Source organism: Ictidomys tridecemlineatus, chromosome 2 (assembly GCF_052094955.1).
Source record: "Ictidomys tridecemlineatus isolate mIctTri1 chromosome 2, mIctTri1.hap1, whole genome shotgun sequence".
NCBI classification, from domain to species: Eukaryota; Metazoa; Chordata; class Mammalia; order Rodentia; family Sciuridae; genus Ictidomys; species Ictidomys tridecemlineatus.
Window position 1 is genome coordinate 69,453,347 of NC_135478.1, and position 25,603 is coordinate 69,478,949.

At 35.2% G+C, this 25,603-nt stretch overlaps 1 protein-coding gene and 2 long non-coding RNA genes across 9 annotated transcripts in view; 2 read left to right on the forward strand and 1 right to left on the reverse strand.

The window, feature by feature from the left end:
• Nucleotides 1-25,603, forward strand: part of LOC144375141 (transport and Golgi organization protein 1 homolog) — a 133,953-nt gene that overhangs the window by 68,291 nt on the left and 40,059 nt on the right. The window contains exon 1 of one of the 4 annotated variants that reach the window (XM_078038723.1): nucleotides 21,029-21,169. The exons of 2 other annotated variants lie outside the window; for them this stretch is intronic. The gene's annotated coding sequence lies outside the window, so the exon portion shown is untranslated. Of the gene's footprint in view, nucleotides 1-21,028; nucleotides 21,170-25,603 lie in introns of those variants that run through there. One more of the 4 variants, XM_078038724.1, reaches the window with a different exon arrangement.
• LOC144375143 (uncharacterized) lies at nucleotides 3,724-20,842 on the reverse strand. 4 transcript variants are annotated; one of them, XR_013434574.1, is made up of 5 exons: nucleotides 20,735-20,842; nucleotides 18,152-18,282; nucleotides 14,960-15,132; nucleotides 7,729-7,822; nucleotides 3,724-6,516 (listed from the first exon to the last, which is right to left on the reverse strand). It is a non-coding gene; the product is annotated as an uncharacterized LOC144375143 (long non-coding RNA). The 4 variants fall into 4 exon arrangements; XR_013434573.1 differs by lacking the exon at nucleotides 7,729-7,822 and having other exon boundaries at nucleotides 3,724-7,664; XR_013434571.1 differs by lacking the exons at nucleotides 3,724-6,516; nucleotides 7,729-7,822 and adding an exon at nucleotides 13,966-14,367.
• On the forward strand, nucleotides 8,675-16,218 carry LOC144375144 (uncharacterized). Its single transcript, XR_013434575.1, has 2 exons — nucleotides 8,675-13,351; nucleotides 14,906-16,218. It is a non-coding gene; the product is annotated as an uncharacterized LOC144375144 (long non-coding RNA).

The window sequence follows — 25,603 nt, forward strand, 5'->3', positions numbered from 1 at the left end:
TGGGTTGAAGGTAAGGTAGAAAATCATGGCAGAAGGGTAAGAAGGGGATATGGCAATCAGGAAGCAGAGAGAGAAGTCTACTCACTAGGGACAAAATATAATTCACAAAGGCAGGCTCCAGTGACCTACCTCCTCCAGCCACACTTTTCCTTCTAGAGTTACCACCCACTTAATCCATATTGGTGGATTAATTCACTGATTAAGCCACATCTCTTATAATCTAATACTTTAGCCTCTGAATGTTCTTGTGTTGTTTCATACATGAGTATTTTGGAGGACACTGCATATCTAAACCATAACGTCTGGGAAGCAAACAAGGTAATTGGAATAAGGAAAAAAACAAAAATACTTTCATTGTGCAAATTCTGTAATTAATACTTAATTCTGTAGAGATGACCTTAAGCATTTTGTCTATTGTTAATTACTATAAAAATAAAAACATTTAAACATAATTTAATTATTTTTTTTCCTAACAAAAAGTGCCTGTTTCTTTCTTAACTTGAAAATTACCTTTTTGGTGGTATTTAAGGAACATTATGACATTATAGATTTCCTGTGCTGAGGCATCATGCTGATTCATACAAGTAGAGAGAAAGTATCACACTATGATGTGCCAGCCTCTGAGACTGAGGAGACATATTTTCTTAACAAGCCATACCGAGGAATTTTCTTCAGTGTAAAATCTCTTTTATTTTTTTTTCCAATATGATTCTTCTAAAATACATATATTTCAAACACCTCACTGAAAAAAATTTTTACTGGGTGTTAAAGGAAATGATCTGGATTAAAATACACATATCTGACCAGTACATTCTGGAAAACTGATGTCATCACATGTGAATAATTTTAAAAATACCTAAAAACTTTAATTTTAAAACTGATACATTTTCAGAAAATTATTAAATATTATGTTGAATTGTTGCAATTGAGTTAATCAGGATTTTGTAAGTATTTTGTATTAAAATTTAATATTATTTGTTTAAGGATAAAAAAATTAAGTGTACCATTTGAATTTGAATAGTAGAATTAAGAAACTAAGAATAATTAAGGAGAAAGGCAAGGGAATGGAACAGTATGAGAAACACAATCTATCTCTCATCACTAATCATTACTGAAAAACTGTCAACAGAAAATGTCTAAATGTCTTCATTATCCAAGAAACATAAATCATGAAGTAGTAGTATAAGCCTGATATTGGGGACATGAGGGAAACACAAAAAGATTTGAGAAATGAACAAGTAAATGTGGTTGCCACTAAGAAAAACTGTGATTGAAGCAGCTACCAGATGGATCCTTCTCATTAAATCTTCTATATGCCTAGGTTTTTCTTTCCTTTATTTGAAAACCATGTTTATGCATCACTATGGAAAATCATCAATAGAGTTTTATCAAGTTGAATATATCTATCATAGGGTCCTACTCAGTATACAAGATAGTTCTGTGAACTGAGGTTTTTTAAAAAGAAAATGCTGTAGGAATTTGTACACCAAACTAATACCTTTGTTAGTTTTCAGTATCAACCTGAAGAAAGATATGTTCATGTTTCTCGTCTTGGGTCAGGGGGTTATTATTTCTGTACTAACATACATGCTATATAAAGAGCTATGAATCTTTTCAGGAACATTCTTGATCTGGTTATTTATGTCTATCCTGTCTATTAGAAGCAGGCATGAAATTTTTTTCATTCAATGTAGCAGTCTACATGGAACAACAAAATGAATGTATTCTTTAACTCATAACTTCTATATCCAAATATAATAATCATAACACAAGCACATATGTATTTTGTATTCACACGTTTTTCTATTCATTTTCATATTTAATTACATAGCAGAATATAGAATTCAAGCAGAATATAGAATTTCTCTAAAGTCACACAATTAGCATATTGAACAGACTACCGTTGTCTTATTTATTTATCTATTGTGATTTTCTTCTAGATCTCCAATGACATTTTTAATCTCATGTATTTGAGAAGCCTTAATTGTCACTTCTAGATAATATTGCAAAATGTTTTTTCTCTTTTTGGGGGTGTTATTTAATTAATAAATTAATTACTATGTTAATAAATTAGGCAAGTATGTTGATATTTCCAGTTTAGATTATTATGTAACAAACTATTCCAAAGTTAAGTAGCTTAAAACAACCACCATTTTATTATGACCCATCAAGAATTAGGGGGAGAGTTCAGCTGGGTAATTGTTCGGCTTCTAATGTCATTACTCTATAACACTCAATTAGCTAAGAGTTGTCTGCAGCATCCAATATGACTTCACCCACACAATGTGTATAGCTGTAAGGCTAGACTCAGCTCACACTGTTGACCTACCTGCAGCTTCTTCACTATATGATCTCAGGGTTTCAGAGTTTCTTAAGTAGCTGCTGGCTTCATATAGTTGTTGGCATTATAAGAGGTTTTGGTGAAAGCTAAGAGCCCTTTCTTCTTTGAAAATCCTAGACCAATTCACCCTATTCCACTTGCCAAGCTAATTAATTAATCCAGCTTGTTTAAAGGGGAATTGAATTTTTCCTGCACTCTCAATGAAAGGAGTAGCAAAAGATTTGCCAATATTTTTAAGCTATTATGATAATTTGGCAAAATGATGCTTCATATCAGTATTCTCTATTGCTCCTAAATTTTTGAATTTTAATATACAAAACTCAGAGTATGTGCTCCTTCATCATTCCACACCTTTGTTTTCAGATTTTCAAATTATAGCCCTGTCAAAATCATGTGCTTATTAAATTTGAAAATGTATGGCTGTGAATGTGTATTTCACACTTTTATTTTTATTCTGACATACTAAACATTTTCCTACAGAAAGTTTAAGAATTGATCTTGAACAAAATTTATAAATTGGTATAAACAAAATAAAAATCTGTGAAAGATGCTGAGAGATTGAACATTTTCTATTGGAGTGTATGAAAACTTTAGCCCCCAAGCACTCCCCTCTGGTCCATCTGAAAATCCCAAATGGGCCAATAAACAGTAGCTAAGCTGAGACTCCAGGCTTGCTTTCCCTGCATTCCATCCCCTACAAACATCTGTTTCCTCCTCTTTTCTAACATTTTTAATAGTGAACAGCACTGAGCTAGGTACTTGTCTATGCATGTATGATGTAATATTTACAATTCTTATTTACTAATTTAATATCAAATCTAGGCATTAATTTAGTAATCCAATGAAGTAAGTGAGATACAATTTAAACAAAGAAATAATAATAAAGAATCTTATATTTACATTCTTCCCAAATTCTCAGATTTTGTAACAAAGGACTAGAGAATAGAAATATTGAAAAATGGCAGATTATAACCATTTTGTGAAATAGAACATTATTTTGACTCTAACGTAAAATATTATTTATATTAGCTATCAATGGCTGTATGCCATTATTCAAAATTTAATTGCTAAAAATATTACACACATATTATTTCATAGATTTTGTGGATCCAAAATATGGATGTGACTTAGGTGGATCCTTCTTTTACAGGCTGCAATGCAAGAGTTGAGCTGAAGCATCATCTCAGGCTTGAATATAGGTTGGCTCCCCTTCCAACTCTCTCAGTGACTGTTGATCAGGTTCATGTCTCACAGGCTGAGTAAGGTAATTCGTTCCTTGGTGGCTATTGATGCTGCTAGCCATGTGGACTCCTCATAGGACAGGCCAAAACACAGCAGCTGGCTTCATCAGAATGAGCAAAAGAAGCTCCAAGACATTAGGACACTTTTTTAAAAATGATTATCTATTATTACAGGTAGTACCACACCATTTTTAAAAATTTTGTTTGTTTGATTCTTTGTTTGGTATGCAGGAGCACTTAACCACTGAGCCGCATCCCCAGCCCTTTTTATTTTTTATTTTGAGACAGGGTTTCAATAAGTTGCTTGGAACCTTGATAAATTGCTGAGGATGGCTTTAAACTCATCATCTCCTGCCTTAGCCTCCCAAGTTGCTGGGACTACATCACTTTTGCAGTATTTAATTCCTGAGAAGCAAATCATTAGGTCCACTCCATACTCAAGAGATTACCAAAGAGTACTAATACCCTATGCAGGGATAACTGGAAGTCATTTAAGAAGCTGTCAAGGATAATTATGAGCATATTTAAAACTTTTAATTAATTTACACTTCTCTAAGATAAATATATTGTCAGTTTTTGTAAGTGTAAGCTTATTTCTTGTCAACTGACATATTTGAATTATGATGTGTCTTTATTTCAGTGGATAAGTGTAAGAGTATAAATCTTTGGTTTGAGTTCTTTTATTTATTTATTTTATCTTTGCTTTTTCTTAGCCTCAAAATACCAAAGCTCAATGAATCATCCCATCTTCATTGTGTTCAGCTCATAAATATTACAAAATATTTATACCTAGAAAAATCACAAAGTATTTATACTTAGAAAATGTTTTTTTTTATATAATCTTTCAAAATCATGTACAATGGAAGTATAACCCTTGTATACATCTAGCCAAATGCAAAGCACATATTTTAGTTTCATTAAGTGTTATTTAGGGCCGGAGCACAAAATCTATAAACATGGTTCCAGAGTAAGATACACACGGCATATGGTGTCTTAAGTAAGTTGAAGCACATAAAAGGAAAATCTTATAATTGTTACACTTAGTAAAATTAGCACAAGCAAAGTTAAATAAAAAGTTTGAAATTTTTTAGTAGTAATATGAAATAAATATTATTTATCTATAATAAATGATATTTCTATTATTATAATGATACTTCTGTTATTATTATTTCATTGATTCCGTAAAATTTATAAAAAAATAGAATATTATGTAACATTGGAATAGAAATTCTCTTGTTATATAGTTGATGATTATTACCAAAACAGGATTGACATAGGTGACAATGTTAGTTGAATATTAAATGACATTATGTTTTCTACCTTTCTCCTTTAACTTTAAAAAAATTTGATATTCATCTTTAATGACCACGTAGAAGATATTAGGATATATAGATCCTGAAAAAAATTTAATTTGAATGTTTTGGTTGTACTTATGTATAATTAATTCTTTTATTTATATAGAATTCAAGTACTTTATAGAAAGCTAAACATTTTTATAAAAAGCATTTGTATTTTTTTCACTTTTCCTTCTTTGAGATCATTTTATTCATTCTTGGCTTTCAGGGTATTTCCACCTTTTCTGGGCAGTAATCTGTCTTTACTTTCATTATATTATGGGGGAGAAAAGATGCTCTTCAAAGGATAGGGTCACCAATAAAACTGTTTATGACAATTTGGAATGGAAAGATTATGTGAAGAAAAATAAAAATGTCAAAGGTCTGCATGTCAATGAATTAACTGGTGGGCACATGGTCATAAGATTTCTAACAATGATGGATGATGTTATACTGAAAAGATAAACATGGAAAATTAGTCTGTTTTTACAATAAGCAGGTCTTTACTTCCTTAGTAATTCTGGTCCTTTATTATCATTTTATAAGGGTGAATGTTAAAATATTTTGTTAATGTACTACTCTTAGAATCTATTTCCAGATTAACAACAACAACAAAAGCCTAATGCAAATGAAAACATTGGATTACTATAAAACCCATTATGTATTTTATCTACAGTTAAATAGACTTATTTGTATAAATACCTGTTTAATTTCATCAACTTATAATTAATAACTTTGAAGTCTGTTTAATTTTTGTAAATATGTAGATAGTATAGGTAATACTATTTTCCTGCCATGCTAATACAGTGTTATAACTCTGATTTCTATGACTTTTGTTGCTCCCACAGTTCCAACTAGTAGGAAATCCCAAACCTCCATCTTCACACAACTTCCCCCCATCCATTAATTTAGTTCCTTCTGTGGGTTGAATGTTTGTGTTTTCCCACATTCATGTAATGAAGTTCTAAATTTGACTATTTGACAAATCTGCTATTTGACAATGTTTGGAGGGGCTTTACTTTTTTTTTTAATTTCAAGTACAGGATGTTTTATTATGAACATTTCCAAAATACAAGTTTTAAAAAATTCCATTATTAGTATGTACATGCTTGCTCCAGTAACCAATATTTTTAAAAATATTTAATACTCCTGCTTTGCCAGAGAGTGAAGCATTGTTCACCCTTTCTATGATTCTGTAAACTAAGATGCTTCTTCCTCCTGTCCCCAGGACTGTCAGAGTTGGAGAGGAAAGGCTACAGTTTCATTCACTTCCCACAGCAGGTTACCACAAATGTTTGCAAATTCTTTTAGAGGAAGATAATAAAAGATGGCATATCAGAAGGCCTTACCCCTTTTCAAAGACATCTGCAATATCTCTCACCCCACATGCACTTCCACAATGTGATTTTGTCACCTACTTTCTGCTGCTTTCCCAAGAAATGAAGTCTTTTTAATCTCCTTGAATCCTGGTGATCTACAACTACACAGACCTCTAGAATATGGCAGAAAAGAAGTTGTGTCCATTCTGGGTTCAGCCATCAACTGGCCTAGCAGCTTCTGTATCCTTCCATTTGGATCACTTAGTCTTGACTTGTTCCATCTGAGAAACCAAACAACGTGCTATGAGATTTACAAGCCAAGAGGAGAGACCACATGCAGGCATACTGATTGACCAACAACCACTACTGCCAGCCACAAGAGGCTGCCATCTTGGATGACCAGGACAGTCTAGTCTTCAGATGACTGCAACCCCAGCCACCATCTAACTGCAATGACATGAGCTATCCCCCAGAGTGTCATTTGTTTTTAATCAATACAATTTAAAAAAAATCCTCGTTGGGTGATGTGGCTCAAGCTGTACCATGCTTGCCTGGCATGCGCTGGGTTCCATCCTCAGCACCACACAAAAATAAAGATGTTGTGTTCACCAAAAACTAAACAAATAAATATTAAAAAATTCCTTTTCTCTCTCTCTCTTTAAAAAAAATCTGACTTAGTCCTATTATGATGTTTCACAGATGGTAAAATGGATGCGCAAAGAAGAGTGGGAATTTTGAATTGTTCCTTCATGGACACAGTCACCCATGTGGTGGCCAGGTCTGATATTATTATATATACATGACAAATTGGAATAGGGGTATCTAGTTATCTATTACTGTAAAAAATTTTCTCTAATTTCAGTGGATTAAAACTACTATTTATCATCTTTTACCATATTTCTGTGGGTTGAGTGGATTTATTTAACCTTTAATTAAGTTTTAGTGAGGTCAAAAGGTGAGTTCTGATCCAGTGGGATCAGTGTATTTATAATAAGAGCCTCCAAAATTCCCTCTCTTTGTCTGTCTCTCTATCTCCTCTCTCTCCTCTCTCCCTCCTGCCTGCTTCTACTATGTGATGATAGAGGCAAAAAATGGTTATCCAAAGTCAGGAAGAAAACCACCATGAAAAGCTGAGTTGGCTGGCAAAGTGATCTTGGAATTCTCAGTGAGAAAATGAATTTCTGTTGTTTAAGTCCCACAGTCTGTGGTATGCTGTTATGGCAGCCTGAGCTGACTACAGCAGCCACCATTTCACTCAGTCCACAAGGTGCCCTCAACTTTCTAACAGGAGAACCAAGAACTACACCTGGAAATAAATTCCTTTTATATTTCCTTCTTTGTTCCTTGATGAAGGATGGGCTGCTTTTCCAATGCTGTCAGAAGGAACTGTTTTAGTTGTTTTTTTTTTTCATTCTTGAGACCAAAAGACCTGACAAGAACAATTAAAGGAGAAAAGTTTATTTTGGGGGCTCACAGTTTCAGATGTCTCTTACCATGGATGGTGAACTCCATTCCTCAGGACTCCAGGGGATGCACGACATCACAGCAGAAGGATATGATAGAAGAATTCAGGTCAAGACATGGCTACTGAGAAGCACACACAGAGATTCCACTTGCTATGGACAGAATGTATACCCCACAAGCACACCTCCAAGTACCCACCTCCTCCTGCCACACCCAACTTGCCTACAGTCACAACTCAGTTACTCCCTATCAGGGGAGATTACTCACTGATTAGGTTAAGGCTTTCATAACCCAGTCAGTTCACTGCTAAACTTTCCTGCATTGTCTCACATGTGAGCTTTTTGAGACATCTAATAGTGAAACCATAGTAGGACCTGACAGGCAATGTCTCAAAGACTAGAGTGCTGCTGGCCCATACTAAGCCCCTAGGATGACTAGCTCTTGTATCTTAGAATTTCATGTTAAGCCATTTTTTTATACTGTGTATCTGCTGGCTTAGGGTATCAGAGAATGGAGGATTCCTAGAGAAAGGAATGAACGCTTCTCAAAGAACCATTAGGCTCTGGACCCACATTCTGAGTCTCAAGACTTCCTTCATCATTCTTGTTTTCTACCTAATGACACATATGTCACAAAGACCCGTATAAAGCATGCCTTTTGTTATTTTATTAAACTATGAAACTTACAACTCTATTTTAAATTGCATTATCTTAAAAATGCTCATATAGGAGCTGGGGTTGTGACTCAGTGGCAGAGTGCTTGCCTAGCACGCATGAGGAAATGGGTTTGATTCTCAGCATGCCATATAAATAAATAAAATAAAAGTCAATTGACAACTACCATGTTTTTTTTTAAAAAAGTTGAGGTAACTTTTGAAAATATGTGAGTGAATGTATATGTGTTCAACATATATATTAGAATATATAATTATACATTTTAGTACACTTACTAATATAACAGCTGAATTGTTTTGATATAATGGAAAACATGAGTAATTTAATTTTTGATATAATGGAAAATATGAGTAATTTAATGTGTTTACTTCATAGTTAAAATTTTTTATTGCATAGAACAATTTTCAAGGTATAGGTTTATAAAATTACTCAGGGGATATACTTCAGGGAACTATCCATGAGAAAGTAAAATTATCAGGGAGTTGAAGTTTACTAATAAAGTTCACAATGATTATTTATTGAATATGATTGAATTTGACCTACACTTTTCTGGAGATATCACATCACTACCACATTAAATAATGCTTATAGTGTGTCTGAAGAACTAGAATTTCTTATATTATACCTCTGTTCTATCTGGCCCAAAATATAAGTGTCAATCAGAAGATGAAAAGAGAGAAGTTGTGGAAACTCACAGGTCATTTGATATCAGTGAACACAGAACTGCCACTGTAAAGAATTTGAGTAAACTGAGCTAGACCTTCAAAGATTGAGTGAGCTTAGAAATCATATTCATATCTCACTAAATTTTTGTGAGAGTGAATGAGTTTGTACATGAAATATCTGGGGAGCAGCTCTGCCTATATTCTTTGGAGTTTTATAGATCTTTATAAAAATTTCTAATTGTGTAATTTAGGCAAAAATTATTAATATCTCTCTCCATCAATTTAATCAGCTTTAAATTATTTTAAATGACTGCCTCAGAATTACTTTGAAAATTATATAATGTGTGTAAGATCTTCATGCCTTAATAGATTCCCGGAAAATGATAAGAATCATTACTTGAGAGTTGGGAACACTAACTTATTGCTTCTCATATTTATTTCAGCAAGGAAAGGTGCACATTAATGAGAACATCACATGCCGATGTGGTCTGAGCCTTTATTTTGTACATTTGTTCTGTCAGTCACATGGGTTAGACTGCAACTTGAACTTACACCTCCTCTATCCAGTTTATGAGCTTGGGTGAATAAACACTTAAAATATTATACAACCAGAGATATGAAAAATTGTGCTCTATATGTGTAATAAGAATTGTAATTCATTCTGCTGTCATATATAAATACAAAATACTATGTAGATGTAGAAAAGAAAGGAAAAGCATGTTTTATAATTTATTTTTAATTGGTAAATGAAGGAAATATACATATGCAATATAAAAATGAGAGAGGAAAAATCAAAAATAAATTTAAAAATTAGATTAGCTACCTAATTACAAATAAAAAAAAATTCAAGACTAACAGTCAACTTGAATTCTGGTTCCTTTATAGCAAGAATTATCTTTATTCATCTTCATATTTATAATGGTCCTTCACTCAGCACTTTACTCAATAAACAGTAGTTGATTGACTGTCATTTGAACATATGCTGACAGCTTATTTCAATTGTTCATATCTTAAAATAACCCAACACATTAAATATCTCTAAGCAATGTCTTTTAATGATTGACAAGCTTTATTAATTAATATAGCTTGTAATGGACTTATTAAGATCAAGCATAATTGGGTTCCATTTTGACACATTTGAGTAATACATTTTTTATCCATTGTACTGCTTTTTAAGCCTTGGCAATCTTAATGGCATGTCTGAGTCACCTTTTCTGTGGCTTAATGCAATATCGGATAGAGGACATAATGAGTGGAAATGTATTTAAAGGTACAAATATGCTCCTAAATTATCATTCCATTCTGTGACATTTGGTAGTTAAAATCTATTCCAATTAAACTCTTTTGAGATAGTAATTTATGATGAGAAGCAAGAATATTCAAAATACTTAAATGCTCAGAAGCTTTATTCTATTAAAAGCATAGATGTCCAAGAAAGATTTCAGAGCATATCTACAAGAAGCAGAATCTGCCTATGGTAAGGATTATTAGTGACATTAAGTTTACATAAAGTATTTATATTTCTAAAATATTGCTAATGTATATGGTAAACAATATAATTCCTCATTGTGGGGTATATTTAGATGACATTTTCAAACAAATAAACATGGATATGTTTAAGCCATTTAGCTAAGGTTCAAATATTTCTTATCAAAATTTAATTAAAGTTTATTTTTATATATATCAACCTTTTTTGGTTCAAATATTTTGCATATGGATTAAGTATCACTAGTCAGGATGAGTAGTTTTGTTTAGTGGAAATATGACTAAACAAGATAAAATTGAAATTGTTTTATTTATTTTAGAAAATGGCTTGAAGATGCAGTTCTCAAAACGAATTCCATGAAGTGTTTGAGTTTAGGTGAAATCCTAATATATTGAATCAATATATATTCTCAGCAACACTGTGTGTCTGGCAGGAAATGAAACAGACAAGGTAGTTGCCCTTGTGGAACTGATGTTGAGGGACTTCCATCTCAAAGAAATGAACATACACTTAATAGGTTAGATTATGATAAGTGTAGAGAGCAGGATAAAGCAGTTTAGGAGGTTGGAGTGCAATGACATGAGTGGATAAAATTTTACACAGTGTATTACTGGAAGGTCTCTCGAATAAGTAGTTGTTAGAGCAGATGTAATGCCGTGTGAGTGAGCCATGGACTACCTAGTGGCCGAGTCAAGAAAAGAACAAACATAAGGGCCAGTAGTGTTAATGACCTTGGAACTGTAGGATGGTTGAGGAGTCCAGTGGGCTTGGGGAGGAGAAGAGAAAGTTAGAAGATGAAGCTAAAGATGTTCAGAGCAGTGAGAATGGTGGACATTGCAAAGACTTTGGAATTTATTCTGAGTGGGGAAAGTGGTTTGGGGAGGGTTATGAATAGAGATGAAAATGGCAATGAATAATTGGTAGCAACTATGTATCACTTCAAAATGTTAACCATATTAAAATGCATTATATCAGTATGATGTTATATATACATTATTGGATGTATTAAATTCTTATTTCAAACATGTATCATATTTTGAGAAAATATAATAATTATTTTTCCTAACTTAAAAAATCTTGATGCATATTACTTTTGATGAATATGCTAAGAATACATTAAACATTTTAAACTGTTTTAAGGTGAAGTTTATTTGTAAAACTCTGATCTAGACACATAAGTTTGAAACATGTAATTATGCTACTTAATTGCCCAATCCTGAGTCAATCAACTGAATTTCTTTGTAACTTGCTTTTGTTTTTGTTTTTCTGCTATAAAACAAGTGTATTGGTTTGGATGACTTCCAAGGACACTTATAGCTTTCATGTCCTGTAAAATTTCTATTTTCCCAACTATCAGAGAAACTTCTAAGGAAGTAATATTCTCCAAAATCATATTTTAAATCTTAATAAATTTCAGAATTTGGAGAATCATTGATTTCTTGATGTAAACCACCATAATACTAGAAATATTCAATACTTTGATATTGTATACTTTGCTATTATAAGTAATTTATAAAACTATACTTTGTGTATACTTTGCTATTATATATACTTTGCTATTATACTTTGCTTTATAAGTAATTTATAAAACTAAATATACTTTGCTATTATAAGGTTTGGTGCAAGAAACCTATGAGCAATCTTATGCAAACATTGCAAGCTCCAAAAAGTGTTACTTTTTTTTTCTCTTACACACTAGAAAGCAGATATTTAAACAAAGGAAAATAGCTCTATAAGGCAACATACCAATGTGCATTAAACTCCTTATGACTTGACTTAATTACATGTATTCTTTTGTAATTTGTCCATACATTCTTTTTAATTTTCTTTAATTTTCCCTGATCAGACATTTTAAAAATTTTCTCTAAGACCTGAGGTAGTAGGACTCATTTACAATGTTCCTTTGCTTCTCTGGCAGCTTTATGTAACAACTGATGCTGAGCAATCTTTACTTAAAGTTCCTCATCCCAGGCTCCCAGTTGTCCAATTAAAAACAGAATCACTGCATGACATTTGAATTATTTTTATACACCCAATGAAACTATGTCCAGTTTCCATTTCTGCAACTACCAAGAGAGAATCCCTTGTAAACACATTTTTTTAAATGAAATAAATTCAGGAATACATTCAAATTAGGAGCCAGATATATCTTTAAAATGAGTGTTGTTTGAATAAACTGAGATTAAGAAGCACAAGGGGCTGGGGTTGTGGCTCAGAGGTGGAGCGCTTGCCTGGCATGCTTGAGGCACTGGGTTTGATCCTCCTAGGTTTGATCCTCAGCACTACATAAAAATAAAAAAAAATAAAAGGTACTGTGTCAACCTACAACTAAAAAATAAAATTTTTAAAAAAGAAGCACAAATATTCATTTGTGTATGTGCGTGTGTGTGTGTCTGTGTTTGTTGACATTTAAGGATGAGGGGACGTTTCTTTACTATGCACTTATGTTTCTAGTTTTCACAGATACTTTACAAATAGAGAAGCATGAGGTTATGTTTGAGATATGAGGTATCCCCCCAAAGCTATTATGTAAGACAATGCAAAGAAATGTGGAGGTGAAATGATTGGATTATGAGAGCTTTTTTTTAAAAAAAATAATAAATTTATTTTTAGGTGGTGCTGAGGATCAAACCCAGTGTCTCACACATGGTAGGGAGAACTCTACTGCTGAATAACAACTCCAGCCCATAGATTATGAAAGCTTTAACCTGACAACTGATATGGATTAATCTGGCTATCACCATAATCAGATGGAGAGTGGCTGAAGGAAATAGATCACCGGTTCATGCCCTTGGGGTGCTGCAGTCTGACTGGGCACAAATAACTGGTAGGTCACTAGACACTTGTAGGTTCAAACAAGTCTCTTTGAGGTCTGGTGCTAAGTCCTGAGCTTCTTTCCTCTACCATGCCCTTCTGCTTCAACTTTAGGCCCAGAACAATGAACAGAGCCATTTATGGATGAAGTCCTCTCAAACATTGAAGGCTAAATAAATTCTTTCTCCTTTAAAATTTGTTTTGTCAGGTCTTTCTGTCAAAGCAGTAAAAATGATGACTAAAACACCTGACAAAGTGGTGTACATAAATGGGAAGAAAAAATATGTGAAAGACCTAGGGTTTAGAATAATCACAATTCTGAGGGGTGAGGGTATTGTGTTCCACTCCTTAGTTTTATAAGTAGAGTTTTTTTTTTCTTTTTCCCTATTTAAGTAAATGTAAATGATTGCTTGTCATGGGTCCCAGAAGCAACATATCAATCTTAATAAGGATTTCTGTTAGTGATAACAGTAGGATGAGATTGGAAAGTGAGAATGCAGTGCTCGTTTATTGTGTGGTCCTAGTGCTAAGTAAATGGCAGAGGACATTTGATATGAGAAAGGAGCTATGATGTTTGTTTGGCAAGTAGAAAGAAACATTAGGGAAACGTGAATGACCAGCTAAAACTTGTAGACCAGCCTTTAAATTTTTATTTTGTGTTTTAACTGCTTATAAATCCAACTGCCTTACTCTCAAATGTTTACTCATAGGTTATGAAATCTCAAGTTTATGACATCTAATTCATATCATATTGTGGATAATGTCATTCCATAATTTCTGGAACAGATAACTTTGAATAGGAAATTGTGGTTATTTCCAAATGGCTTAAGCTAAATTGATCATAATTGACCACAGGTTGTCCATCATTCCTTGTATGAAAACTAATAAAATAGTTATTTGACTTAAAGACTCATTGGTCTTCAGATTTAGCATTTTCACCCATGAAGTGAAAAAGAATCTCTTATACAGCTAGATAAAGCATTCATGTAGTTGTTTTTCAATTTTCTTCTTGAATCACATTCTTAAGACCTATAATATAAAAAAAGTAAAAGGACTGTATTTTAGTCAGCTTTCTGTCACTATAAAAAAGTATTGGAGACTATCAACTTATAAAGAAAAAAAGGCTTATTTTTAGCTCATAGAGGATCCAGTCTATGATCAGTCGGCCCCAAGACTCTGGGCCAATGGCAAGTCAGCTCACCATGGTGGGAGTGCATGGTGGAGCAAAACTACTTAGCTCCTGATGAGCTGGAGAGCAGGAAGGTGATTGGGGTCCTAGTATATCTTTTAAGGGAACACCCCCAATGACCTCCTACTAGGCCCCTCACCTCTTAAAGATTCCATTACCCCTCAAAAGGCACTTTATCACATGGGAATTTGGGAGAATTTGATATCTAAACCATAACAGGCAGTTAGTGTAATACAATGTAAAATAAACACATAATTTTTTAGAATGGTAGTAGTATACAATCTATGTGATCTTTGAGGGAAAATCAAATTCTTAAGACATTGAAAGCATGATTCTAATTTCCTTAGCACTTCTAATAATTTCTTAATCTTTTTCCAGCAGTTGGTGACCATTCCAACTTGACCTATCTTTACAGACTTTGGTGGACAATACCTGGGATTGGTTCATAGTCTGAATGCTGAAAACTACATCTCTCAGACTCCTTTGCAGTTGGTGCTCTGCATGTGCTCAGGAATTTTCTACCACACACATTCTCATGGAAAATACAAAGGGAAGATCCTTCCACAAACTGCTTCTTGACTTTGACCAGAGGAGATTTTTAAACTCTGCGGTTAGGAAGAAAACATAAAGGTTATTTGAACGTGACACAGCAGAATGAGAACCATATACAGTATCTTACTCGTTCATCTCAAAGGAGTAACTAGGGCAACAAGAGAATGAGGAACATAAGAAAAATAGGTCTTACTTGCTGTCCATTTGCAACCTGGTGGGTACCAGAGTAGAGGCTTTCAAATAAAGTAAGTCCCACTGTGAGACACACAATAGCTAGTTTCCTGTTCTCAGGTTCAATAGTTAGAAAATGCCAAAGCTGGGATCTGAGCCAACTCTGCTCAGACTAGTGCACTACAATACCTCCACTTCAGGAGACGTCTGTATGATATACAATCACATCTTTGTACTAATATTTTTGTATCTTTTCTGGTTGGGCTAGGATTTGTGTCTTTGTTTAACTGACTCTGGTCTAGGGTTATGTTCAGTGTGTCTTAAACCATTCTTGTCTGGTGCTGTCTAATATGGGGCTGCTCTGTTCTCTATATCAGGGTCTTTATAATTAATTGCAAAAAATCATCAGTCTATTTATTGGTCTACAGTAACTAGAAATCCAGGTTATAAATATGCTGCTGACAGTCTTGTTGAAAGGATGCAGCCCTCCTGAACTTTCTTCCTGTAACCTAAAGGCCTCCAGGTATTTAGCACTCTGGGAGTAATGTAACTGAGGGCTTTCGGGTCCTGAATTTGTGTTTCTGAGCTCTTTGCTTGCTGCCTTCATGGTCAACATTCTCTTGCTTGAGGGGCTGGGGAGATTTTTTTTTTGAAGAAACAGGCACTCCTGAACACTGGGTCAGAGCTGAAAACAAATAGTTGTCATACTTCTTAGGAAGTATCACGGGAAGTATGCACTTAAATCCCTTGTCTGGGTAATAACAGTTCTGGTTTCTATGCTTGAATCATTTTATGTCCAAGAATCATGTCAATATTGGTTTTAAAATATGCATGCCATCCAAACTGGTTGTCTACAATTTTTCCATTGAAAGTGTTTTTCTTAACTAAATATTTCAGCATTTCCCCTCACATAGACAACAAAAAATGAGAAACTGAAGCTTATTATGAAAATAAACATTTAGACATCATCTGAAAAATCAAGATTAAATTCAAACTGATACAGTAAATTATACTTTGCTTTTTTGACAGATCTCCAAAAATGCATTTTTGACACATTCTGCCCGTATATTCCAATTTACTAATTATAACTCAATTTAAAAATTTTTTAAAGACTGCCTGCTATCTGCTTTGTCCATGAGAGTATTCCCTAACCCTCTAACCCTAACACCCAACCCTAACCCTAACCCTAAATCATAACCCTAACCCCTAACCCTAAACCCTAAAACCTAACCCCAACCCTAACCCTAACCCTAAATCCTAAACCCTAACCCCTAAACTCTAACCCCTAAACCCTAAACCCTAACCCCGACCTCTGACCCCTGACCCTAACCCCTAAACCTAAACCTAACAATAACCCTAACCCTAAAACCCTAACCCTAACCCTAAAATCCTAACCCCAAAACCCTAACCCTAACCCTAAAACCCTAACCCAAAAACCCTAACTCTAACCGAAAAACCCTAACCCTAAAACCCTAACCCAAAAACCCTAACCCTAAAACCCTCACCCTCACCCTCACCCCTAACCCCTACACCCTCAATCTAAACCCTAAAGCTAAACCTAACCTTAACCCCAAACCCTCACCCTCACCCTAAACCCTAACCCCAACCCCATCCCCAACCAACCCTAAGCCTTAGCCCTAGCCACAGCCCCTAACCCCTATCCCTAGCCCCAACCTCAACACTAACCCCTAACCTTAACCCTAGCCCCAGCCCCTAACCCATAACCCCTAACCCTAACCCCTAACCCTCTAACACTAACACCCTAACCCTAACCACCCCAACCCTAACCCCAACCCTACCCCTACCCCTAACCCTAACAACCCTAACCCTAAACCTTAAACCCTAACCCTAACAACCCTAACCCTAACCTGAACCCCTAACCTCTAACCCCAAACCCTAACCCTAAACACAAACCCTAACCCATAACCCCTAACCCAACCCCAAAACCCTAAAACCTAATCCCACCCCTCACCCTAAACTTAACCCTAACCAACCCTAACCCTAACCCTAACCGTAAACCCTAAGCCTAACCCTAACCACCAAAACCACCCTAACCCAAACCCCTAACCCCCTAACCCCAACCCTAACCCCGAACCCTAACACTAACCCTAAACCCAACCCCTGACTCTAATCCCTAACACTAACCCTAACAATAACCATAACCCTAACCCTAAAACCCTCACCCTCATCCCTCAACCCAAAACCCTAACACCTACACCTTCACCCTAAACCCTAAACCTAACCCTAACCCAAAACCCTCACCCCTCACTCCTCACCCTAAACCCTAAACCCAACCCCAACCCTAAGCCATAGCCCTAGCCCCAGCCCCTAACCCCTAGCCCCAACCCCAACCCTAACCCTAGCCCCAACCCCTAAACCTAACCCTAACTCTAACCCTAACCCTCTAACCCTAACACCTTAACCCTAACCTTAACCCTAACCCTAACCCCAACCCTACCCCTAAACCCTAACAACCCTAACCCTAAACCCTAACAACCCTAACCCTAACAACCCTAAACCCTAACCCCACCCCTCACCCTAACCCTAACCAATCCTAACCCTAACCCCCTAACCCTAACCCCTAATCCTAACCCCTAATCCTAACCAACCCCTAACCCTAACCCCCAACCCTAACCCTAACCACCATAACCCTAACCTTAACCCTAAACCCTCACCCTCACCCCCACCCTCACCCCCACCCTCACGCCTAACCCTAACCCTCTAACCCTAACCAACCCTAAACCCTAACCCTAACCCCCTAACCCTTAACCCTTAACCCCTAACCCTAACAATTTTCTCCATTAAATTTCCTCCTGATCAATAAAGATAATTAGAAATGCAATATCGCATAGGCTTAAGACAAAAATAAAACCAATACAATTTTATGAAAAGTCTACTTACCTCTACATAACTCTTCAAAAAAGGGTCCCAAACTCCAGGAGTTTTAATCAATCCACAAATATTTACAGATGTCTTTCAGCTGTCACTGAGCATACTTTGGGTTGCTGAACTGTATGCATAATCATTTTCATCTGCTCGAAGATAAAAAAATTTTTAAAGTCATTTGGTGAAGGCCCAGAGTTCAATACCCAGCATCACAAAAAAACAAAAAAGAGAGAAAGGTCGTTTAGTATTGAGAACTTCTGTTAAGACAATAGTAAACTGAGCTATTGTTAAAAGAATAATACATCATGCTCAAGTGGGATCTACTCTAGGAATGCAAGGTTGGCTTAACAACTGAAAATCTCTTAATGTAAATAAAGATCTACTGATCTAAACCAAATCAGTAGACCAAAGAACAAAAACTACATGATCATCTTGTGACCATGGACAATCTAGGAACTTTCCACAATCTGATTAAACAGTATCTATGAAAAACCCACAGTAAACATGAAATTTAATAGTGATAGATTGGATGCTTTTTTTCCCTAAAATCAAGAACAAGATAAGAATGTCCCCTCTCACTATTTCTATTCATTATACTGGAGGTTTTAGCTAGGGCTTTCAGCAAATTATAGAAAAGACATCTAGACTGAAAAGGAAAACTATATTTTCTGTCTAGAAAATTCTAAAATTCCATTAAAATTTATTAGAATTAATAAATGAATTCATCAATGTTGCCAGGTACAAGATAAATACAAAAAAATGAATTTACAATGAAGAAGCAAACAATGAAATTAGGAAAACAATGCCATTTGTAAAAGCATCAAAAACTAAAAATAAAAGGTGTAAGTTTTACGAAAGAGATGAAAAGTTTCATCTGAAAAGTAATATTGTTGAAACAAATTTCAAAAGACCCAAATAAATATAAAGACACCTCAGATACACAGGTTGGAAGACCACTATTGTTAAACTAGTCTACAGAGTCCTATCATTCCTATCAAAACCACAGGGAATCTTTTTGTATAAATGGACAAGCTAACTAACTGCATTGTAGGTTTTTTAAAATTATATATATATTTTAGTTGTAGATGGACACAATACCTTTATTAATTTATTTATTTTTATGTGATGCTAAGGATTGAACCCAGTGCCTCACACATGCTAAGCAAGCACTCTACCCATTTAACAACTCCAACCTGCAACTGGCAGTTCTTTTAAAGTAAAGAATAAATTTGCCAAGGCCTGTAATCTGTTTAGCTCAGTAGGCTAAAGCCAGGTGGATCACAGTTCAGAGCTAACCTCAGCAACTTAGCAGGGCCCTACGCAACTCAGTAAGACCCTGTCTCTAAATAAAATACAAAATAAGGCTGGGGGAAGTGGCTCAGTGGTTAAGTGCCCCTGGGTTCAACACCTGGTACCCCCCCACATACCCAAAAAGCATTTAATTATGTCAGAAGCAGCCAAAATAAATAATCCATTACTCAACTATTACTATGTTCCAAGCACATAAAGATATTTCCCCTTAATTTTAAAAAATTCAAGCCTAGAGAAAGAAACAATAAAATGCAAATAACAAATACAATACAAATAGTAGTAGCTAATATTTATTGGATCTTTACTACATACCTGGTCTATTATTTAATTTGGGGCTAGGGATGTAACTCAGTGGTACAGTGCCTGACTAGTGTGCATGAGGCCCTGGGTTCTATCCCTCCCACACAGAATCACACACACTCACACTACATACTAATTGTTTTCTTCCACATTATGTTGAAAAAACTAAGGGAGTGAAATTATGAAACTTGTCCAAGGTCACATACACACACACAAAATGAGGACAAGGAAATTCAGAGAACATAAATCTACTAGGCATGACTAGAACTAGGACAAGAGATAGGTAGGAGGCAATGATATTGCAGGTGGCAAACGAAACTAGAAATACAAATGCAAAAGCGAGTTTGGAATTAATCCTCAAGAGGCTCAGTTTCTCTCTCCCTCATTTCCCACATCGACCCAAGCATTAAAGCTTCTGATCCTACCACCTAGAATTTCTACAATATTTCCTCTTCTCTGGAATTCTACAACACCCTGAAATTGTGTTAATCACTGCATTAGCTTTCTAACTAGTTACCCTGCCTAAAATACTGCTTTTCCACATTACTACCAGAATTAAATCCTTTAAAGTCAATTTCCGGGGTTAAACACCTAAGTTTGAAATAATATGTGACTCTGAATGCGACCCAGCATGTACTTTGAGGAGTTATAACACAAATTCTCTTTTCAAATCCTCAAAAACCAGAATCAGTAACACATGGTTGCCACAGTAACCAAAGCTTCTCCAGCTGGCTCACATTTCCCAGAACCCAAGGTTTTAGAGCATAAGGGGAAAAAACTCGGAAGGAAAATCCTCAAAAACCAGAATCAGTAACACATGGTTGCCACAGTAACCAAAGCTTCTCCAGCTGGCTCTCATTTCCCAGAACCCAAGGTTTTAGAGCATAAGGGGAAAAAACTCGGAAGGAAAACACGGGTAAATCCAAGCACACCCTTTTTGTCTTCTAAACAAGTAAGCTCGCAATTATACTCGCGGCACTCACCCACCTACCGCCGGAGCTCCGCAGGAAACCGCCTCCACTCCAGAAGAAAGCTCTCACCGGAAATTGTGAGCGTGGGCTTGCTCTGAGCATGCCCCAAAACCTGCCTTGGGAGCATGCGCAAAACCTAGCCCCGCCCCAACTCCTCCTTTGAAGGTTGGAACGAAGTTGCCCGCCCCTTGAGCCGGTACCGGCTAACGGAAGTGAAACAAGAACTGACTATAGGATGCTGCCTTCCCATTTGTTTGGCCAGAGATTTGCATCATTCTGTCCCATCCAGAAGGTGTAAGATTTCCATTGCAAATAGAGATTGTGGAGAGGGGACGGCGGCTGGACTAGGGGAGTAAGATGTCACTTTACCTGGTGGTCCTTTGGATTTTGCTTCGCTTTCCGACGGGAGTGGTGGTGCACACCTGTAATTCCAGTGGCTCAGGAGGCTGAGGTAGGAGGATTTTGTCAGTTCTACCTTTGGTTAAACAATCCCTGCGAAAGGAAACCACATAAGCAGTAATAAATACCTAGAGCAAAGGACTCATCAGGTTATGTAAAGCCAAATCATAGAATAAGGAAAAAATAACAAAGAATTTTTATTTTAAACCATTAAGTTTATTACACAGTTAACTAAAACACACAGTGCATCTGTTTCTACCTGATGGATCATCTCCTTTTATCCTGAAGAGGTTCTTTTAGCATTGTTAATAGTAGAGATCTATTGGTATTGAATTTTCTTACTTTTTATTTATTTTAAAATGTCTATTCTGCTTTCAGTTTTGAAGAGATTTATCCTGGATTAGCAGTTTTTGTCTTCTAGCACCTTAAACCTTTCCATTAACTTTAACCTCTCATTTCTGATAAGAAGTCAGCTATCATTTTAGTCATTTTTACCAATGCATAACACACCACTTTTTTCTAATTGCCTTCAAGACCTTTTTCCTTCTAATTGATCATTTACAGTTGACTCTGATGCATCTAGATGTGATTTGCTTTGTAACTAACCTTAGTATTCACTGAGTTTCCTAAATCTCTTGACATCTTTTTTGTTAATTTGGGATAATTTTAGTCATCATTGTCTTAAATATTTTTTTTCTGTACAATTTATGCCTCTATTCTTCTAGAAATGTAATTATATGTATGTTAGGTCACTTTGTATTGATAGTAACCAAGTCTCTATTTTTTTCTTTCTAATTTTTAGACCAGATAATTTTTATTGGTCTATCTCCAAGTTAACTTTTTGCTGTTTTTGCACTATACAATCTGATGATAGATTTGTTTCATGAATTTTTCGTTTCCAATACCGTACTTTTTATTTCTTTTAAAAGAAATTTTTCATTTATATGTTGACACCCATATCTACGTATTCATTATGATTAAGCTTTTCTTTAACTCCTTGAAATTAGTTATAAAAACTATTTAAATTTTTTCTGCTAATCCTAACATCTGGGTCAGCTCACGGAACTTTTTTTATATGTGATATTTTCTCTTGTGGTTCTCATTTTTCTATCTTCTTTGCATTCTGGCAAAATTTAATGATATTCTACATGCCTATAATCCCAGCGACTCAGGAGGCTAAGGCAGGAGGATCAAGAGTTCAAAGTTAGCCTCTGCAACTAAGGGATGCACTTAGCAACTCAATGAGACCCTGTATCTAAATAAAATGCAAAAAAGGGCTGAGGTTGTGGCTCAATGGTTAAGCACCCCTGGGTTCAATCCCTGGTACCAAAAAAATTTTTTTAATTATATTCTGGTCATTTATAGATGATACATCATAGGAAGTCTGGATTATGTTTTCTTCCTATAAAGGATATTCTGTTTTATGTGTCATGCAGGCTAATTACTGGTGAATTGTTTTGATCATATTAGATTTGGTATTATTATTATTATTATTGTTATTATTATTATTATTTGGTTCCAGAGATTGAACTCAGGGTACTCAATTACTGAGCCACATCCCCAGACCTATTTTGTATTTTATTGAGAGACAGGGTCTTGCTGAGCTGCTTTAGCACCTCTATTTACTAAGGCTGGCTTTGAGCTCGTGATCCTCTTGCTTCATCCACCTGAGTCACTGGGATTATAAGCATATTCCGTGCCTCACTAGGTTTGGTATTTTTCTTTATTTCCATATTTCATGGTGCATTATACTTGTACATAATGGTGGGATTTGTTGTTATGTTTTCATACATATGTACAATATAGTGATAAAACTTAGCCAATATCATTCTTGAGTATTTCTCTTTTACCTGCTTTCCTCTCTCCCCTGATCCCTTTCCTCTATTCTACTGATCTCCCTTTGATTGCCCTCAGATTCCTTTCACACACACACACACACCTTTCTTTTCCTTTTTCCTTTCTGGCTTCCTCATACATTTTCAGCATGAATCAATTTTGGTTTCAAATTTAGGTCTACCATTTTCCCTTTACTCTTTTTTGTGTGGTTCTTTTTGCTAAGGCTTATTTATGAACTCTTAATTAAGTACCTGATATATTAGTGAAGCTGCTGCAACCTGACTCTGCTGAAAACCTAATTTCTTCCAACATTGCCATTTAGCATCATCTTCAGTCTCCTTTATAGCAGTCAAACTCTGCTAAGCCTTAAAGAGTCTCATCTGGTACATTCATATCAAAAATAAATTTCCTCCAGGCTTTTAGTATTCTCTCTCTCTAACACACACACATAATCACATTGCACCCACCATAAATAGCTCAGACATTCTTGTCCACAAAATTCCAACCACTATGATAATCTTGCACTTTGATAATTTTCTCCTTAACTCAGTATGACCACCATCTTACTTGAGCTTCATCCCTCTGAAATTAATACCTGAAAATGTTTAGTTTTTCTAGTTTTATACTCTTTTGTGTCAGGAAAACAAATCCCGTACAGTAGAACTATAACAGTTTCAAGTAAAAGTACTAAATTAGTTATATCCTTGCCCATCAATAGTGGTAGAAGAACTTAGGTGAACTTACATAGAAACTGCAACATCTTACATATTCAACAACAATTTCATTGCCCATGGAACCCAAAATTAATTGAAAGAGTAAACCCCAAAATGGATATCTGAAAAATAAACTGGTCAAAATTTATAAGGCAATCAGAGTTAAATAATCATATATTTTACCAATAGCACTAGCTTAAAAGTATGGGTCTACAATAAGTAGAAAAATACAAGTTAATGGCTAGAGTCATAAAAGTTTCTATTATGATAGGCAGTCTCTTATGATGCTTTAATATTATATGATAGTTGTGAAATGATTACAAACTAATAATGAACATAATCTATTTGCAGATTAAAATGTTCTTCCCTGTATTATCTACAAATTTTAGATACACCTCAAAATGCCCTGGAAAAGAAATTTCTTAAGTCTCATCAAAATGAACTGCCAGGTTTTTTCCTACATTTGACATGACACAGTGCCAAGATTTCTAGTCCTGAATACACACTTTCTATAGGGAAGAGACATATATCTTGGCAATTAATAGATCATTTATCTCATTTCATACAGCCAATTTTAGTCGTAAGAAAAGAAATGTTTATGTATTCATTCTGCTGACTTTAGTCTATAATCTAATCATGGATCAACAAACTTTTTCTGAAAAGAGACTGATAATAAACATATTAGACTTTGTAGGCAAGTCTTAATTGCCACTCAAATGCCAGTGTAGCACAAAAACAGCCTAGACTATGGGTAAATAATATAAGCTTCTGTGTTCTAATAAAACTTTGTTTACAAAAGCAAGTGTCATTGTTGGACACCGTGGTGTGCTCCAACAGTCACAACTACTCAGAAAGCTGAGGCAGGAAGATTACTTGAGCCTAGGAGTTCAGGCCAGCCTGGGAAATAAGAAAGAAAGAAAGAGAGAGAGAGAGGGGGGGGAGAGGGAGGGAGGGAGGGAAGGAGGGAAGGGAGAGAGAGAGAGGAATGAATGAAAGAAAGAAAGAAAGAAAGAAAGAAAGAAAGAAAGAAAGAAAGAAAGAAAGAAAGAAAGAAAGAAAGAGAAAAAAGGAATAAAGGGAACAATTTAAAAAAACAGTGTCAGGCTTACAGCTATGATTTGCTCAACACTGTTCCAGAGTATTAATGTTATGCTCACAATAGATGTTTGGCTAGGCTGTATACATACATACATACATACATACATACATATATACATGAAAGCAATTTTGTTCTTTTGTTTGCTTTCTTTTATTTTTTCCATTTTTTTGTTGATACATTATAGTCGTAAATCATGGCAGTATTTGTCGTTACATATTTCCACATGCACAATATAACACTACAGTTTGGCCAATATCATTCCCCAGTATTTTCCCTTCACTCCTCCCTCTCCTGGTCTCTTTCCTACACTCTACTGATCTCCATTTGATTTTCACTTTTTTTTCCTTTTTCCTCTCTTGCTTCCACATCCGAGAGAAAACATAGGCTCCCTTGATCTTATGAGTTTAGCTTATTTTGTGTAACAGAATGTTCTCAAGTTTCATCCATTTTCCAGCAAATGACATAATTCACCTTTATGGCTGAATAAAGCTCCATTGTGTGTATATGCCACATTTTCTTTATTTATTCATCCTTGATAAGCACCTAGTTTGGTTCCATAGTTTGGCAACTGTGAATTGTGCTGCTATAAACATGGGTATGCATGTACTACTCTAGTATTATGACTTTAATTCATTAGGATAAACATTGAGTAGTTGTATAGCTGGGTTATATGGTGGTCTCCTGCCTAGTCTTTTGAGGAACCTCCATACTGATTTCAATAGTGGTTATATTCATTTATAATCCTATCAACAGAGAAAAAAGTGTCCCTTCTTCTCCACATTCTCTCTAGCATTTATTATTGTGCATATTCTTTTTTTTAAGTAGTTGGACACAATAC